Raw genomic sequence first — 20050 nt, forward strand, 5'->3', positions numbered from 1 at the left:
GCCTCCCAGTCACTCAGCACTCGACACTCGCACTCAGTAGGTACCTGCACTCACTGGGGTGTGTACAGACTTCAGAGGGGCTCCTACAGCCCAAGCGCTATAATCTGCACTGACAACTCACGTGTTGTATGGATAACTCACATGCTATAATATCATATCAGAATCCGCACAGACAACTCACGTGCCATAATAAGCCAATAAGGCCTGCTGCAGGCAGGCAATCCCGATTCACATAATAGTAATAATATATATAAAGCCAACATGGCCTGTTGCGGTTTGCAGTCCGATCCCAAAAATATCCTCACAATCAGGCCATCGGCCTCCCTCGGTCATCAATCTCTCTAGTCTCTCTCTCATGGGCTCACAATCTCATGAGAATAACCCAAAAATGATGATATGATGTATCAATAAATAACAACAGAGATTGAGATATGATATGTAATAAAATGAATATGACTGAATATGAATTTTCAATTTAAAACAAATAATTCACAGCAATATGACCTCTCCGGGTCCCAAAAATACTGGCACATAGCCTCAACATAATTTTTAATATGCTTTTCAGCTCAATTTCTTTAACACATAAAACCGCATGGAAAATGCCAAGATTATTCAACTACAAAATTCGACAGAAACAATTATGTTATAATTTTTATAGTGCACGCCCACACGCCCGTCACCTAGCATGTGCGTCACCTCCCAACAAATTCATGAAATACATATATTCAGGGTTCATACCCTCAACTCTAAGATTAGAAGAGTTACTTACCTCGAACAAGACAAATCCAATGTCGAGCAAGCTAAACAATATTTCAGAAATCCCACTATGTGCGTATCCACTCCCGAACGGCTCGAATCTTGTCATAACTAATTTAATTCAGTCCACAAAATTTATAGAAATTAATTCCATATCAAAATACTAATACTTTTTCAAAAATCCGAAATTGCGCCCCAAAAATTACTTGTGGGGCCCACGTCTCGGAATCCGACGAAACTCACAAAATACGACAACCCATCCAATTACAAGTTCAACCATACTAATTTCACTCAAATATGACTTCAAATCGGCATTCAAACTCGGAAAATTCATTTTGTGACATTATAGAAATTTCCTTCTATTTCTCTTGAAGATTCTATAATCTCACATCAAAAATGAAGATTAATTCATGCAATATAACTACAAGGGAGTTAAGAACACTTACCCCCAAGTTGTGTGGAAAAATTCCTCTCCAATATCGCCCAAACCAAGCTCCAAAATAGAAAATGGGTAAAAATCACGAAACCCCAAATTTAAGCTTCTGTCCCAGCGACTTCCGCATTTGCGGACAAAATTGCGCGCCTGCGGAAACAGCCGGCCTTCTTAAATCTCGCATCTGCGGCGTCTTTCTCGCATCTGCGGGCTCGCAGATGCGCATTCCCCTTCGCACCTGCGGCCTCGCAGATGCCGCAAATTCCTCGTACCTGCAAGCACTTCCCAGTTCACACTTGGTCGCTTCTGCGACTGATTTCGCGCACATGTGGCTTCGCACCTGCGATTAAAAACTTTGCAGGTGCGATCACACCAGTAAGCAGCGGTTCTAGAAATGTTTCAAGTTGGATTTGATCTGTTAACCATCCGAAACTCACCCGAGCCCCTCGGGAACCCGTCTGAACATACCAACAAGTCCCATAACATAACACGGACATACTCGAGGCCTTAAATTACACCTAACATCGAAACGACGAATTACACCTCAATTCAAAATCAACGAACTTTGAACTTTCAAATTCTACATCTTGTGATAAAATACCTCAAATCAATTCGGAATGACTTCAAATTTTGCACACAAGTCACATTTCACATTACAGACCTATTCCAATTTCCAGAATCGTATTCCGACCATGATATCAAAAAGTCAACCCCCCGGTCAAACTTCAAAAAAATTCAACTTTCGGCATTTCAAGCCTAATTCCACTACGGAACTCCAAATAATTTTTCGGATGCGCGCCTAAGCCCAAAATTATCATACGGAGCTATTGGAACCATCAAAACTCCATTCCAGGGTCGTTTACTCATAAGTCGACATCCGGTCACTATTTTAACTTAAGCTTTAAACCTTGGAACTAAGTATTCCAATTCATTCCAAACCTCACCGGACCCGAACCATTTACCCCAGCAATTTATACAACAATTGTAAAGTATAATTTGAGCAGTAAATGGAAAAACATGGTTGTGATACTCAAAACGACCGGTCGGGTCGTTACAGTAATATAGCAACGGTTAGAACCGTTCCAATAACAGATCTGTAGGAACGGTTTCTGAACCGTTACAAAAACATCCGTTCCAATAGCCCATTTTCTGGTAGTGGATCCCTAGCCAACACTCATATGTTATAGCCTAACTATATATAATATATATATTTGTTGTTTTTTTTTTTAAACGGACAACTATTTAAGTTAATTTTCCATTATTTAACCCATTCTGATTCAGCCAATCAAACTCAACGTGGTTAATTACCCAAAATTTAGCCTAATCCCATTTGACAGCACCCAAGTAAAGTTCTCATGTCGAGAAAGAGATGTTAGCTTTCACGAGGATAAAACTCAATTTAGGAAATCACGTAAGTTTTACCATTCTAATTTAGTTTTGCAATAGAAAAATTGAAATAAGGAGTGTGACAGTTATCTCAAACCAGAAGGGAGAAATGTATATATTACAATACAATGACAACTTGGAGAAAAGTTTCAGGAATAGACACTAATTGAAGTACATGAAACTTTTGTTGCTCAATTTGATAGATTTTCTCGAAGAAACTGCAAATAATATGAATGCGCCATCGAGATTTTAGTCCCTTTAAGTTATTTGTTTATCTTAGTAGTTTGTACATATTTAATAAAATTTTTAAAACAAATACAAAATTTAGAACAAAATTATTGGGTTCGGTGAGAACCTATAAGCTATATTCTAGTTCCATCTCTGCTTGGATTGTGAATTCGCGAGCATGGATTAAAAAATAATTGTAGAATTCGTAAAATAGAAAGAAAACTTTTACTCTAAAATAAGAAGAAAATAAACAATGTGGAAACATATTATCACAATATATTGTACAACAAAACATTACATGACCAACCATCCATAAGAATCGAATGTCTTTATTCAAACTTGTTACAAGCAAGGTCTAAATTAGCAAGATTATTACATCTTGTCACAACGTATAAGTTATATACACTAACGGCATATATAACTTAAACTCTTTATATATACACATAATAATCAGTTGTGAGGTTGGTCTTCAGTGACTTTATCTATGGCCTCACCTACGTAGGAACAACACCTTTTGCAACCATCGTAACATTTCCTGCAGCAACCATAGCGGCATACTCTACGTCTATATCGACGACGACAAACAACACGGCCGCGACCACCACCATGATATCCATCACCACCAACGCCATTGTATCTGCCACGTCCGTCAACGTGTACTTTAATCTCGTTATCCAATTTCATTGCTGCATCAATTGTGAAAATTAAAACATGGTTCGTTTGGCCATAAACAAAATTCACCTTTTTCCGAAATCAGAGTTTGGCCATGAAAATTTTAAATTTCAATTGAATTGAATTTCAAAAATTTTCAGAATTTGAAAAACTATATAAAGTTATTTTTCAAAATTTTCACATCAAATCACTCAAAAATTAAAAAACGACTCCAAGTTGTATTCATATCCAAACATTTTCAAATACCTCTTTCTATATTTACTCAATAAATAAGTTTTAAGTTCTACCATTCTCATTTTTACCCTTTATGACTCTTCTTATACAAGAGATGTTTAATACTACAAGATTCAAATGATATTCTAAGTATATTTTTATAAAACTTTTGTTTAAGATCTCAAGATTCAGAAGTTTCACTTATATTCTTAATTAGACTTCATATCCAGTCAAATTACTAGCTGTATGTGGAAATCAAATTAAGCTAAGCTTTACTAGCTGATAAACACAATTTTGAAAAGTTAAAGAATGCTCAATGTTACAACATGTTAAAATTTACTAATAGCTTACAATTGTTTTTTAATATTTCAGCATATATAATTAGTTAAATCCTATACCAAATAATGAGAGAAGAGAGTTTCATTGTTTTAGAGTAAAATAAAAGTATGCTCACAGTTGGAAGTCTCAGCCAACTCCCCAACTACAACCTCAGAGATTATCAGAAAAACAAATAGCCAAACAAAGGCCAAGAAACAGAAATATCTTAGAACCTATGTTTTCTTGTATCGACCCGGCCGGTCATTTTGAGAGTTGTAGCCCCGTTCTCCTATTTACTGCTCATTTTATATTTTATAGCTGTTATATGACTTGTTGGGGTAGTTAGTTTGGGTCCGGAGAGATTTCGAAATGAATTGAGACATTTAGTCTCACGGTTGAAAGCTTAACTTGAACTGGTTGACCGGATGTTGACTTATGAGTAAAGGACTCCAGAATAGAGTTTTGAGGGTTCTGTTAGCTCCGTTGGGCGATTTTGGACTTTGGAGCGTATCCGGATTATGATTTGGAGGTCCGTAGTGGAATTAGGCTTGAATTGGCGAAAGTTAAAAAATTTAATAATTTTTAGAAAGTTTGACTGTGGGTGAACTTTTTGATATCGGAGTCGGAGTTCGATTCTGGAGGTTGGAGTAGGTCCGTAATATCAAATGTGACTTGTGTGCAAAATTTGAGGTCAATCAGACTTGATTTGATAGGTTATCGGCATCATATGTATAAGTTTGAAGTTCTAAAGTTCATTAAGTTTGAATGTGGGTGTAATTCGTGTTTTTAGTATTGTTTGATGTAATTTGAAGGCTCGACTAAGTTCGTATGATATTTTAGGACTTGTTGGTATATTTGGTTGAGTTCCCGTAGGCCTCGGGTGTGATTCGAAGTGGTTTCGGACTATTATTCAATGTTTTGTTGTTACTGGTGTGCTAGTGTACAAGTGTTTTTCGCGATCACGAAGACTGTTCCGCGACCGCGAAGAAGGAAATTAGAGGGGGCAGCTGATTTCCCTACGCGAACGCGAAAAGAGGCATATGATCGCGTAGGTGAACCTTGCAGTTCTTCGCGATCGCGGAGGCCCAACCGCGAATGCGAAGAGGAAATAGAAGAAATGGGGCAAAAGGCCTTTGGTCTACGCGAATGCGACCGGGGAATCACGAACGCGGAGGGTTTGGGCAATAGCCCATTGTAACGACCCGGCCAGTCGTTTTGAGTATTACAACCTCGTTTCCCCCATTTCTGCTTTTTTATGTGTTGTTTAGCTATATTTGTGTTGTATATGGTTGGTTGGTTCGGGTCTTGAGTAGTTTCAGAGTGGAATGGGACACTTAGTCTCTTATTTAGAAGTTTAAGTTGAAAAAGTCAACTGGATGTTGACTTATGAGTAAACGACCTCGAATGTGGATTTTTATGGATCCAATAGTTTCGTTAGGTTATTTTGGACTTAGTAGCGCACCCAGAATGTAATTTAGAGACCCCTAGTAGAATTAGGCTTGAATTGGCGAAAGTTGAAAATTCGGCGATTTCGGTCGGCAGTAAAAAATTTGATATCGAGGTCGGAATGGAATTCCGAAAGTTGGAGTAGGTTCATAGTGTTATTTGTGATGTGTGTGCAAAGTTTGAGGTCATTCGGACGTGGTTTGGTTGGTTTTAGCATCAGTTGTCGAATTTGTAAGTTTAGAAGTTCTTAGGCTTGAATCCGAGGGTAATTTGGTGTTTTGATGTTGTTTTGAGTGATTCGAAGGTTCGACTAAGTTTGTATGGTGTTTTAGGATTGGTTGGTATGTTTTGTTGAGGTCCTGGGGGCCTCGAGTGTGTTTCGGGGTGAGTTTTGAGCGACTTCGGTCATTTCTGGAACTCAGGTATGGTTCTGGTGCTTTGAATTTCGCAGACCTCAGCAGAATTTGGCGGCCGCGCTTGGAATTTCGCGGACTGCATGATTCTGCCGCGGTCGCACTCCGGGGAAAAGTTTTGCAGATCCGCGAGTCCTACTTTAGAAGCCTATATCTTTTGATCTACAAGGAATTTTGAGATGATCCAAAAACAAAAGTTGTAGCCTTCGTGTCTAGTTTCCAGAAAAGTAAAGAAGTCATTATTTGGACATCTTTAGAGAAAGTTATGGCCAAATTATTAAAGCCTGGCAGTGCAGCCACCAAAAAGTGCGGTTGCACCAATTTTTCGTGACCGCAGGACCTAGGAGGCGCGGCCGTGCTTGGAATTTCACGGACCGCATAGTGGGAGTTCAGATGGTGCTCTATATAAATGGGGTTTAGGGCATTATTTCAAATTTTGGACCTAGGGAGCTCGGTTTGTGGCGATGTTTCGTGGGATTTTCAAGAAATTCATCGGGGTAAGTGGTTCTAACTCGTATTTGGTTAATATACAAGAATATATCAATGATTTCATCATCTGATTAGTACTTTGAGGTGGGAATTAGGGAAAAATTGTAGAAACTTCATAAAACGAATTTTAAGGTTTTGAACACCGATTCGGAGTCGGATTTGAGTGAAATTAGTATGGTTGAACTCGTAATTGAATGGGTTATCGGATTTTATAAATTTTGTCGGGTTCCGAGATGCGGGCCCCACAGATGAGCTTTGGGGCGTAATTTCGGATTTGTTTGAAAATATTAGTATTTTGATATGGTATAAATTCCCACAATTTTCGTGGGTTGAATCAAATTAATTGTAACTAGATTCGAACCATTTGGAAGTGGATACGCGTAGAATGGGATTTCTGGAGCATTGTTTAGCTTGCTCGGCATTGGATTTGGCTTGTTCTAGGTAAGTAACTCTTTTAATCTTGGAGCTGAGGGTATGAACCCTGAATATATGTATTATGTGAATTTTTAGGAGGTGACGCACATGCTAGGTGACGGGCGTGTGGACGTGCACTATAGAAATTTTGACATAATTAGTTCTGTGAAATTTTGTAGTTAAATAATTTTGACATTTTCCATGCGATTTTATGTGTTAAAGAAATTGAGCCGAAAAGCATATTAAAAATCATGTAGAAGCTATGTGCCAGTATTATTAGGACCCACAAAGGTTATATTGTTGTGAATTAATTATTTTAAATTGAAAATTCATACTCAGTCATATTCATGTCATTACATATCATATCTCAGTCTCTGTTGCTATTTATTGATTTATCATATCATCAGTTTTGAACTATTTTCATGACATTGTGAGCCCATGAGAGAGAGACTGGAGAGATTGATGACTGAGTGAGGCCAAGGGCCTGATTATGCGAGATATGTTGGATTGGGATGTGCGCCACAGTAAATGTTGGATCGGGTTGCACGCCGCAACAAGCCTTCGGGCCATGATATTGGATCGGGCTGTGGGCCGCAACAGTACTTAGATCGGGCTGCACGCCGTAGTAGTGTTGGGATGGGCTGCACACCGCAACAATATAGCGCTTGGGCTGTAAGAGCCCCTCCGGAGTCTGTACACACCCCGAGTGAGCGCAGATACCTACTAAGTGCGAGTGCCGAGTGCTGAGTGACTAGGAGGCATGAGTGATTGTGAGGTATGCCCGAGGGGCTGTTTATGATTTTATCACTCAGTTGCATCATATTGGCATGCACACATGACATACAGGCATAGAGATGTATTTTTCTCATATTGTACAACATCACATCATTCATGATTTCTCACACATTTTGACAGATGGGCATAGTGATGCATTTGTTTTTACACGGGTTATCTGGAAGGAAAATGAAACATCTCAGTTATTATTAAAAGGATTTTTGGGAAAAATTATTGTTTTCAAACTTATTCATATTTTCGGCAACTTCGGTAAACGATTTGGGTTTTTCACTTATGTACTTGAAAGGAAGAAGTATTTTTGAAATCATGATTTAGCTGAGCATTTTATCTCTGAGTTACTTCTGGTATTATTTGTGTTATGTTGTTATGGATTGTTGTGGACTATTGGTTTTGGACTCGACCTTAGTGGAAGCTCATCACTACTTTAAGCCTAAGGCTAGGTTTGTTACTTACTCAGTACATGGGATCGGTTGTACTGATACTACACTTCTGCACATTGTGTGCAGATATTGGCTGTTGCTGAAGCTGTGCTCGACGGTGGCGGGATTTGAAGATGTACATGCGTTCCTATTGTAGCTGCCTTTTGTTCATGGAAGCCTTAGATTTATAAAAGCTCTGTTGTACTATTCAAACAGACTATGTATTTATTTCATTTTCGCTTTGTAAACTCTATTCTTAGAAGCTCATGATTTGTACTACCAATTCTTGGGGAATGTATAAGATTAAAATCTTTAATTACTCAAATTTCTTTAATAATTATTAATGGAATTGGATAGTTGAAAGTTGGCTTACCTAGCGGGTTGGGTTAGGTGCCATCACGACTAGTTGGATTTTGGGTCGTGACAAGTTGGTATTAGAGCTCTAGGTTTATAGGTTCTACAAATCATGAGCAAGTATCCAGTAGAGTCTTGTAGATCGGTATGATGACGTCCATACTTATCTTCGAGAGGCTACAGGGAATTTAGGATATATACTTCCCATCTTTCTTTCCTTATCGTGTGAAATTGATTCAGCTTGAGACATAACTCTTTGAATTCCTTCCACGTATTCGTATGCGTACATGAGCGCTTAGTATCAACTATGCATCACCGGTTTGTAATTCAATGAACGAGGTTCGAGATGCGTATTATGTATTTTGGTGATGGGCCAGTCTAGAGGACTTGAGGCCAGGTTTAGACCGCAACTTAAGCTCGGTAGCTTCAGTCGTATTTTGTACAATTAGACTCATATGTTCGGTAATGACCCTACAGTGGAATTTATGGCTCGATGAGCGGTGTAATGGCGGTGTGATGGGTATGATGTGACCACGGGATGTGTTAAGACGATTTGAATATGACGAGAAATGTTTCCTTGAAATGTAAAAGAAAGGCCATTAGGCGCTTGATTTTTGTTTTGATGTGACGTACGGTCTCGAGTGTTAATGTTTAGAAGGATCTTTCACGTTGTTAAATTTTGGGACAAATTAAATTCTCATGTCTTGTCAATGAGTTTGGACTCAAGAAGAGTAAGTGATTGTGTAGTAATTGTGGTTGCAAATGGGTATTTCTAATGTTGATGGCTCGAGAAAGATGATCTTCGAAGAGACTTAAAGTTGGTAATATTTTATTGGTTCAGGTGCGATAGAGATGCATTTTGATTTGATGCAGCAGTTTGGTAGCAAAGTATGAGGGAAGACATGACAGGAAATATTTCGCGGTGGTTGAAGTACTAGCAGGTCAAGTAGGAGAAGTAGAGAGTTTCTTTTCTGCCAACGGGGCGTATGTGTGGAGATTTGAATTTGAATCTTGTTGAGAAGGTTGAGTTGATTGTCAAGAGAATAAATGCGAGCTTAGCGGATGATTGGGGTATTTTTATGGTTGGCGTTGCATGAGTTGGAAAGGAAGTTTCGTTGAACGGACTATGGCATTATGGCAGGAATAGAGTATGGGTATTGTGAGTTGTGGAATGTTTTAATCTACGGCTTTGAGCCAAGTGGGGGAGCCTGCTATTGATAATTCAATTTCATGGTTATATGTAAAGGTTTAGTTTTGGGTTAGTTATGACTTGCAGAAGGTGGAGTTTGAGAATGACTTGAGTAAACGAATTCCTGGTTATGGGTTATATTCCATGTATGAGTATATGAAAAATTATGGGATGAGTGAGTTGTTATTGGTGAATGATATAGTGTGCACTAAATATGAATTTGATAGGTAGTGTAATAGTAGACTTACTTCTTGGAGTGTCGTTGTGCTAATGGGGCACGTGTCTTTTGGCCCAATTGGGCGGTGTAATGGGGATTTGAACAAAAAAGGGGGAGACTCTCGAGAAAGTTCCAATAGGTCCGAGGTTTGCATATAGCAATTGAGAATTTCCTTCGGACTTGTGTATGGATAAAACCTGAGGTTTGCCTTTGATGGTGCCTGGACTTACGAAAATTCTGTATGATTATGGATTCTACATTTTGGTATAAGGAAGGTAAGAAGAACAATTTTAAATTCACATAAGGTATTTTTAGAGTGAGTGTTACAGTTGTGGTATTTATGGAGGTGCTTAAGAAGAATACAATTGCTTAAGGGCTGTAGGGCGTTGTGATTGTATGCTAGGGTTTATGGGGTGAGTTTGGGTTAAAGATCGTGGTGTTTTAGCAAGGAGAAGTATCAAGTTGAAGACAAATTCGGAAGGGACTCGGAAAAAAAATAGGACAACTGTGTAGTAGACTGGGCCAGTATGGTAATGGTAGGATCGGTCCTTTGGGTAAGACTTTATAAATGTTTTCGTGGCAATATTCTTGGGTTTGGCGACCTGCGAGGCTTGGTCGAGTTAGAGGAATTTAGTTCTAAGGGCTTGATTATGTGCAAATGGATTCCAAAGTACTCTGGATGGTTTGAGCCGGATACGTTTCTACCGATATGGGGAACGTGTAGTATATTGTAATTTCCTCCAGGAAGAAGCAAGAGAAAGAGTTCTAACTAATAGGGTATGTAAATTGTTGGTGACTCAAAATTTATAATAAGATTCTTGTGCTTTTCACGTGATGGCAAGATAGATGTTATGTGTTGTACGAAAGCTAGGTTTTCATGTACAAGGTGGTAGTACAGTCTTGAAGAGAAGGTAACGAATGTTGGACAACATGGGCGGTTCCAAATAACTAGATGAACACTATTACTACTTGGTGTTGTATAAGAAGGGGGCGAATTTCAGAAGGCGTATTGTATTTTGACTTACAGATGTATAATTAATATTGCGGTACTCACATGGTTGATAGACTGCTGATATTCAAATTATTGTTATGTGGCACGAAAGAATTATGGGAGTATTTCTTGTGGAATGATCGTGCATGGAAGATGTGTTAGTCATTCGAAGGCTAGAATTGGGATCAGTTATGATGATGGAGTTTCGAGAGCAGATTGTTCATGGTTACGGACTGTGGAGTCGTGGCCGAAGCTAGTTAGATGATAGGATGTATTATGAATCAGTCGCGGTGAATTTTTGGAGGGCTATTTGTCTATTTATGGGTGACCAGAGTTGATTTGGCGGTCCATTGGTAGGGCCAATTAAGATGTGTATTCTACACCAAGCCGGGATGGTTGGCTCAATACTGCTATTGTTGAGGGACGTGCCATTCGGTTGATGTTGAATTTATTCGTGTTCTGAAATGATCTGTAAGTTACTACTTTACGATACGAGGAGTTGTGATTCATTGGTTATGTGCATAGATGGTGCAGTTCTATTTGAGCTTTATATCGGAATTTGAGCGTGATGAGTATCTGGGTGTTGCATGATCGATTACGTAATGGTTATGTTTTTTTAGGTTTTGTGTTGCATTTTTTTCCTTTGCCTCTCTATGGTTATTGATTTTGAGCGTGGTGGCTCAAGGTATATATTATGCACCAGCGTTTGGATGGGGTCACACATTGCAGCGGAGTTATGTTAAGGTATGAACCTTATGTCAGAATCGGGTGATGGTTCTACGATGTATGATGAATTTTTAGCGTTTCGTTGTGGCGTTACTTGTTAATCTGGCGGGGCAGTTCTCTCATTTGAGTCATTTTCCATGACTGGGTACATTTTAATTGTTGCGTATTGGCGCACGGATGGCACAGTTTGTAGCTCTGGTTTATAATGGTGCGACATGTCTATGGAATAATTGTGTTTAATAATATAAGGTTAGTGGACCTATAATGGGTACTATTAGGTTTGATTACGGTATGTTCGGAAGGATAATATTGGAAGTTGGCTCAGAAAGCGATTATGGTTCTAGTTGGGGCGAGAGAGCTCCGTGACTTGTTGATCTGGCAAGTGGTCATGAAATTTCGCGTGCTTCTTTTATTATCAACAATGTACGAAGGTTTTGGGATGAGGTTTGGTTCGATATGGGTTTAATACTAGTATTGGTTGGTTTTGGAGTAGTCACTGTGATCAGGAATGGTGCCACGAGCATGCGAGTTGTGTAATATGTTAGTTGATTATATCTGTGGTTATGGTTATGGCTTGATACAGCTTGTTCAAACTCATACAGTGTGTAACTGTAAGATTTGTGTCTTAAAAGAAATTCTAAAGTTTGGAAGTTAAAATTCCAAGATTTATGGGCTAAAGTTAAATCAATGATTTCAGTTGTATTGTGTTGTCAAGCCTATATGGAATAGGTTGATGTGGGTTCACCCCCGGGTACGTGTGTGGTAAGATGGAACAGTGATTTGATGGCTTGGAAACAACTCTTGGCACGTTCGAGGACGAACGTATGTTTAAGTGGGGGAGAATATAACGACCCGGTCGGTCGATTTGAGTATTACACCCTCGTTTCCCCTATTTCTGCTTATTTATGTGTTGTTTAGCTATATTGTGTTGTATCAGGTTGGTTGGTTCGGGTCCGGAGTGGTTTCGGAGTGGAATGGGATACTTAATCTCTTATTTAGAAGTTTAAGTTGGAAAAGACAACCGGATATTGACTTATGAGTAAACGACCTCGGATGTGGATTTTTGTGGATCCATTAGTTTCGTTAGGTGATTTTGGACTTTGGAGCGCGTCCGGAATGTAATTTGGAGGCCCGTGGTAGAATTAGGCTTGAATTGGCGAAAGTTGAAAATTCGGCTATTTCGATCGGCAGTGGAAAATTTGATATCGGGGTCGGAATGGAATTTCGGAAGTTGGAGTAGGTTCGTAGTGTCATTTGTGATGTGTGCAAAATTTGAGGTCATTCGGATGTGGTTTGGTTGGTTTCGGCATCGGTTGTCGAATTTGTAAGTTAGAAGTTCTTAGGCTTGAATCCGAGGGTAATTTGGTGTTTTGATGTTGTTTTGAGTGATTCGAAGGTTCGACTAAGTTCGTATGTTGTTTTAGGATTGGTTGGTATGTTTGGTTGAGGTCCCGGGAGCCTCGGGTGTGTGTCGGGGTGAGTTTTGCGTAAGTCCGGTCATTTCCAAAACTCAGGTATGGTTCTGGTACTTTGAATTTCGTGGACCTCAGCAGAATTTTGTGGTCGCGCTTGGAATTTCGTGGACCACATAATTCTACCACGGTCGCACTCCGGGGAAAGGTTCGGCAGATCCGCTGATCCAACTTCGGAAGCCTATATCGTTTGATCTACAAGGAATTTTGAGATGATTCAAAAACAAAAAATTGTAGCCCTTCGTGTCTAGTTTCCAGAAAGGTAAAGAAGTCATCATTTGGACATATGTAAAGAATGTTATGGCCAAAATACTAAAGCCTAGCAGTGCAGCCACCAAAAAGTGCCGCCACACCAATTGTTCACGACCGTAGGACCTGGAAGGCGCGGCCGCGCTTGGAATTTTGCGGACCGCGTAGTGGGAGTTCAGAGGGTGCTTTATATAAACGGGGTTTAGGGCATTATTTCACATTTTGGACTTAGGGAGCTCGGTTTGTGGCGATTATTAGTGGTTTTTTTCAAGAAATTCATCGGGGTAAGTTATTCTAACTCGAAATTGGTTAATATACATGAATATATCAATGATTTCATCATATGATTAGTACTTTGAGGTGGGAATTTGGGAAAAATTGTAGAAATTTCATAAAATGATATTTTGGGATTTGAACACCGATTCGGAGTCGGATTTGAGTGAAATTAGTATGATTGAACTCGTAATTGAATGGGTTGTCGGATTTTGTAATATTTGTCGGGTTCCGATACATGGGGCACACGGGTATTTTTGGGGCATAATTTTAGATTTTGTAGAAAATATTAGTATTTTGATATGGTATAAATTCCCATAATTTCTGTGGGCTGAATCAAATTAATTGTGACTAGGTTTGAGCTGTTTGGAAATGTATACGCGCAGAATAGAATTTCTGGAGCATTATTTAGCTTGCTCGGCATTGGATTTGGCTTGTTCGAGGTAAGTAACTCTTCTAATCTTGGAGCTGAGGGTATGAACCCAGAATATATGTATTATGTGAATTGTTGGAAGGTGACGCATATGCTAGGTGACAGGCGTGTGGGCGTGCACTATTGAAATTGTGACATAATTAGTTCTGTGAAATTTTGTAGTTAAATAATCTTGGCATTTTCCATGCGATTTTATGTGTTAAAGAAATTAAGCCGAAAAGCATATTATAAATGATGTAGAGGCTATGTGCCAGTATTATTAGGACCCACAAAGGTCATATTGCTGTAAATTAGTTGTTTTAAATTGAAAATTCATACTCAGTCATATTCATGTCATTACATATCATATCTCAGTCTCTGTTGCTATTTATTGATTCATCATATCATTAGTTTTGAGATATTTTCATGACATTGTGAGCCCATGAGAGAGAGACTGGGGAGATTGATGATTGAGTGAGGCCGAGGGCCTGATTATGCGAGATATGTTGGATCAGGCTGCGCGCCCCAGTAAATGTTGGATCGGGTTGCACACCGCAACAAGCCTTCCGGCTATGATATTGGATCGGACTGTACGCCACAACAGTACTTGGATCGGCCTGCACGCAGCAGCAGTGTTGGGTCGGGTTGCACGCCGCAGTAATATAACTCTTGGGCTGTAGGAGCCCCTCCGGAGTCTGTACATACCCCGAGTGAGCACAGGTACCTACTGAGTGCGAGTGCTGAGTGACTAGGAGGCATGAGTGATTGTGAGGTATGCCCGAGGGGCCGTTTACGAGTGATTGTGAGGTCTGCCCGAGGGGCTGTTTATGATTTTATAACTGAGTTGCATCACATTGGCATGCACACATGACATACATGCATAGAGATGTATTTTTCTCATACTGTACAACATCACATCATTCATGATTTCTCACACATTTTGACAGATGCACATAATGATGCATTTGTTTTTACACGGGTTATCTGGAAGGAAAATAAAACATCTCAGTTATTATTAAAAGGATTTTTAGGGAAAATTATTATTTTCAAACTTATTCATATTTTCGGCAACTTCGGTAAACGATTTGGTTTATTCACTTATGTACTTGAAAGGAAGAAGTATTTTTGAAATCATGATTTAACTGAGCATTTTATCTTTGAGTTACTTCTGGTATTATTTGTATTATGTTGTTATGGATTATTGTGGACTATTGGTTTTGGACCCGACCTTGGTAGAAGCTCATCACTACTTTAAGCCTAAGGCTATGTTTGTTACTTACTCAGTACATGGGGTCGGTTGTACTGATACTACACTTCGGCATATTACGTGCAGATATTGGCTGTTGCTGATGTTGTACTTGATGGTGGCGGGATTTGAAGATGTACATGCGTTCCTATTGTAGGTGCCTCTTGTTCATGGTAGCCTTAGATTTATAAAAGCTCTGTTTATGTACTATTCAAACAGACTATGTATTGATTTCATTTCCGCTTTGTAAACTCTATTCTTAGAAGCTCATGATTTGTACTACCAGTTCTTGGGAATGTATAAGATTAAGATCTTTAATTACTCAAATTTCTTTAATAATTATTAATGGAATTGGATTTTTGAAAGTTTGCTTACCTAGCGGGTTGGGTTAGGTGCCATCACGACTAGTTGGATTTTGGGTCGTGACAAGTTGGTATCAGAGATCTAGGTTTATAGGTTCTACAAATCATGAGCAAGTGTCCAGTAGAGTCTTGTGGATCGGTATGATGACGTCCATACTTATCTTTGAGAGGCTACAGGGCATTTAGGATAATATACTTCCCATCTTTCTTTCCTTATCGTGCGAAATTGATTCAGCTTAAGACATAACTCTTTGAATTCCATATTCGTATGCGCACATGAGCGCTCAGTATCAACTGTGCATCACCGACTTGTAATTCTATGAACGAGGTTCGAGATATGTATTATGTATTTTGGTGATGGGCCAGTCTAGAGGACTTGAAGCCAGGTTTAGACCGCAGCTTAAGCTCGGTAGCTTCAATTGTATTTTGTACAATTGTACTCATATGTACGGTAATGACTCTACAGTGGAATTTGTGGCTCGATGAGCAGTGTAATGGCGGTGTGATGGGTATGATGTGACCACGGGATGTGTTAAGACAATTTGAATATGACGAGAAGTGTTTCTTTGAAATGTAAAGGAAAGGCCATTAGGCGCTTGATTTTTGTTTTGATGTGACGTACGGTCTCGAGTGAGAATGTATTGAAGGATCTTTTACGTTGTTAAATTTTGGGACAAATTAAATTCTCAAGTCTTGTCAATGTGTTTGGACTCAAGAAGAGTAAGTGATAGTGTAGTAATTGTGGCTGCGAATGGGTATTTCTAATGTTGATGGCTCGAGAAAGATGATCTACGAAGAGACTTAGAGTCGGTAACATTTTATTGGTTCATGTGCGACACAGATGCATTTTGATTTTGATGCAGCAGTTTGGTAGCAAAGTATGAGGGAATACATGACGAGAAGTGTTTCGCGATGGTTGAAGTACTAGCATGTCAAGTAGGAGAAGTAGAGAGTTTCTTTTTCGCCGACGGGGCGTATGTGTGGAGATTTGAACGATGTAGTGCGCACGAAGTATGAATTTGATAGGTAGTGTTAAAGTAAAGTTACTTCTTGGAGTGTCGTTGTGCTAATGGGGCACGCGTCTTTTGGCCCAATTGGACGGTGTAATGGGGATTTGAACAAAAAGGGGGAGACTCTCGAGAAAGTTCCAATAGGTCCGAGGTTTGCATATAGCAATTGAGGATTTCCTCCGGACTTGTGTATGGATAAAACCTGAGGTTTGCCTTTGATGGTGCCTGGACTTACGAAAATTCTGTATGACTATGGATTCTACATTTTGGTATAAGGAAGGTAAGAAGAACAATTTTAAATTCATATAAGGTATTTTCAGAGTGAGTGTTACAGTTGTGGTATTTATGGACGTGCCTAAGAAGAATACAATTGCTTAAGGGCTGTAGGGCATTGTGGTTGTATGCTAGGGTTTGTGGGGTGAGTTTTGGTTAAAGATCGTGGTGTTTTAGCAAGGAGAAGTATCAAGTTGAAGACAAATTCGGAAGGGACTCAGAAAAGAAAATATGACAACTGTGTAGTAGACTGGACCAGTATGGTCATGGTAGGATCGGTCCTTTGGCTAAGACTTTACAAATATTTTTGTGGCAATATTCTTGGGTTTGGCAACCTGCGAGGCTTGGTCGAGTTAGAGGAATTTAGTTCTAAGGGCTTGATTATGTGCAAATGGATTCCAAAGTACTCTGGATGGTTTGAGCCGGATACTTTTCTACCGATATGGGGAACGTGTAGTGTATTGTAATTTCCTCCAGGAAGAAGCAAGAGAAAGGGTTCTAACTAATAGGGTATGTAAATTGTTGGTGACTCAAAATATATAATAAGATTCTTGTGCTTTTCACGTGATGGCAAGATAGATGTTATGTGTTGTACGAAAGCTAGGTTTTCATGTACAAGGTGGCAGTACAGTCTTGAAGAGAAGGTAACGAATGTTGGACAACATGGGCGGTTCCAAATAACTAGATGAACACTATTACTACTTGGTATTGTATGAGAAGGGGGCGAATTTTAGAAGGCGCATTGTATTTTGACTTATAGATGTATAATTAATATTGCGGTACTCACATGGTTGATAGACTGCTGATATTCAAATTATTGCTATGTGGCACGAAAGAATTATGGGAGTATTTCTTGTGGAATGATCGTGCATGGAAGATGTGTTAGTCATTCGAAGGCTAGAATTGGGATCAGTTATGATGATTCACGTGTCCTATAAATTTGGAATTTGGGAGTTTCGAGAGCAGATTGTTCATGGTTACGGACTGTGGAGTCGTGGCCGAAGCTAGTTAGATGATAGGATGTATTATGAATCAGTCGCGATGAATTTTTGGAGGTCTATTTGTCTATTTGTGGGTGACCAGAGTTGATTTGGGGGTCCATTGGTAGGGCCAATTAAGATGTGTATTCTACACCGAGCCGGGATGGTTGGCTCAATACTGCTATTGTTGAGGGATGTGCCATTCGGTTGATGTTGAACTTATTCGTGTTCTGAAATGATATGTGAGTTACTCCTTTACGATATGTGGAGTTGTGATTCATTGGTTATGTGCACAGATGGTGCGGTTCTATTTGAGCTTTATATCGGAATTTGAGCGTGATGAGTATCTGGGTGTTGCATGATCGATTGCGTAATGGTTATGTTTTTTTAGGTTTTGTGTTGCATTTTTTTCCTTTGCCTCTCTATGTTTATTGATTTTGAGCGTGGTGGCTCAAGGTATATATTATGCACCAGCGTTTGGATGGGGTCACGCATTGCAGCGGAGTTATGTTAAGGTATGAACCTTATGTCAGAATCGGGTGATGGTTCTGCAGTGTATAACGAATTTTTAGCATTTCGTTATGGCGGTACTTGTTAATCTAGCGGGGCAGTTCTCTCATTTGAGTCATTTTCCATGACTGGGTACATTTGAATTGTTGTGTATTGGCGCACGGATAGCACAGTTTGTGTCTCTAGGTTATAATGGTGCGACATGTCTATGGAATAGTTGTGTTTAGTAATATAAGATCATTGGACCTAGAATGGGTACTATCAGGTTTGATTACGGTATGTTCGGAAGTAAATGTTGGATCAAGTTGCACGCCGCAACAAGCCTTCGGGCATTGATATTGGATCGGACTGTACGCCGCAGCAGTGTTGGATCAGGCTGCACGCCGCAGCAATATAGCGCTTGGGCTGTAGGAGCCCCTCCGGAGTCTGTACACACCCGCAGTGAGCGCAGGTACCTACTGAGTGCGAGTGCCGAGTGATGCATTTTTTTTTACACGGGTTAGCTAGAAGGAAAATGAAACATCTCAGTTATTATTAAAATGATTTTTGGGAAAAATTATTGTTTTCAAACTTATTCATATTTTCGGCAACTTAGGTAAACGATTTGGGTTTTTCACTTATGTACTTAAAAGGAAGAAGTATTTTTGAAATCATGATTTAGCTGAGCATTTTATCTCTGAGTTAATTCTGGTATTATTTGCGTTATGTTGTTATGGATTGTTGTGGACTATTGGTTTTGGACCCGACCTTGGTGGAAGCTCGTCACTACTTTCAACCTAAGGCTAGTTTTGTTACTTACTCAGTACATGTGGTCGGTTGTACTGATACTACACTTCTGTATATTGCGTGCAGATATTGGCTGTTGTTGATGCTGTACTCGATGGTGGCGGGATTTGAAGATGTACCTGCATTCCTGTTGTAGCTGCCTCCTGTTCATGGTAGCATTAGATTTATAAAAGCTCTATTTATGTACTATTCAAACAGACTATGTATTTATTTCATTTCCGCTCTATAAACTCTTTTCTTAGAAGCTCATGATTTGTACTACCAGTACTTGGGAAATGTATAAGATTAAGATCTTTAATTACTCAAATTGCTTTAATAATTATTAGTGGAATTGGATAGTTGAAAGTTTCCTTACCTAGCGGGTTGGGTTAGGTGCCATCACGACTAGTTGGATTTTGGGTCGTGACACCCATTGAGAATGCGATGCTTTGGATGAGAACGCGAAGCAAGTTTTGAGCAGTAGCATTTTTGGCCTTCTGTCACGGCCCAAAATCCCACTAAAGGCGTCGTGATGGCCTTTAGTCTCTAAGACTAGGTAAACCGATTACAATTATATTTTGAGCCATTTTTTTGAAACATATAAATTAATACAAGTGTCGAAACCAAAAGCGAAAAAAAATATAACAACCTCCCAAGTCCGGTAATACTGAGTCATGAACTCTAATTGAATACATGCAATGATCTCAAGGAAGAAATATACAATACTGTTCGAATAAGAGTTGACAGTATAATTAAGTGGAAAGACTCCAAGGGACTACGACGGCCAAGCAGCTCCACCTTGAATCTTTGTGATCAACACACCAACTCTGTCTGAATCTGATATCTCCAATGCCTAGCTCTGCACAAAATATGCAGAATTGTAGTATGAGTACTCCACAGTCGGTAACTAGTAAGTATCAAGACTAAACTCGGTGGAGTAGTAACAAGGTACAGTCAACACACTCACTAGTCATTTAACATGTGCAATATAGTAATATACAAGGATAATAGAAAATAAATAGTAGTGATGGAAACAAAG

Source organism: Nicotiana tomentosiformis, chromosome 9, assembly GCF_000390325.3.
Source record: "Nicotiana tomentosiformis chromosome 9, ASM39032v3, whole genome shotgun sequence".
NCBI classification, from domain to species: domain Eukaryota; kingdom Viridiplantae; phylum Streptophyta; class Magnoliopsida; order Solanales; family Solanaceae; genus Nicotiana; species Nicotiana tomentosiformis.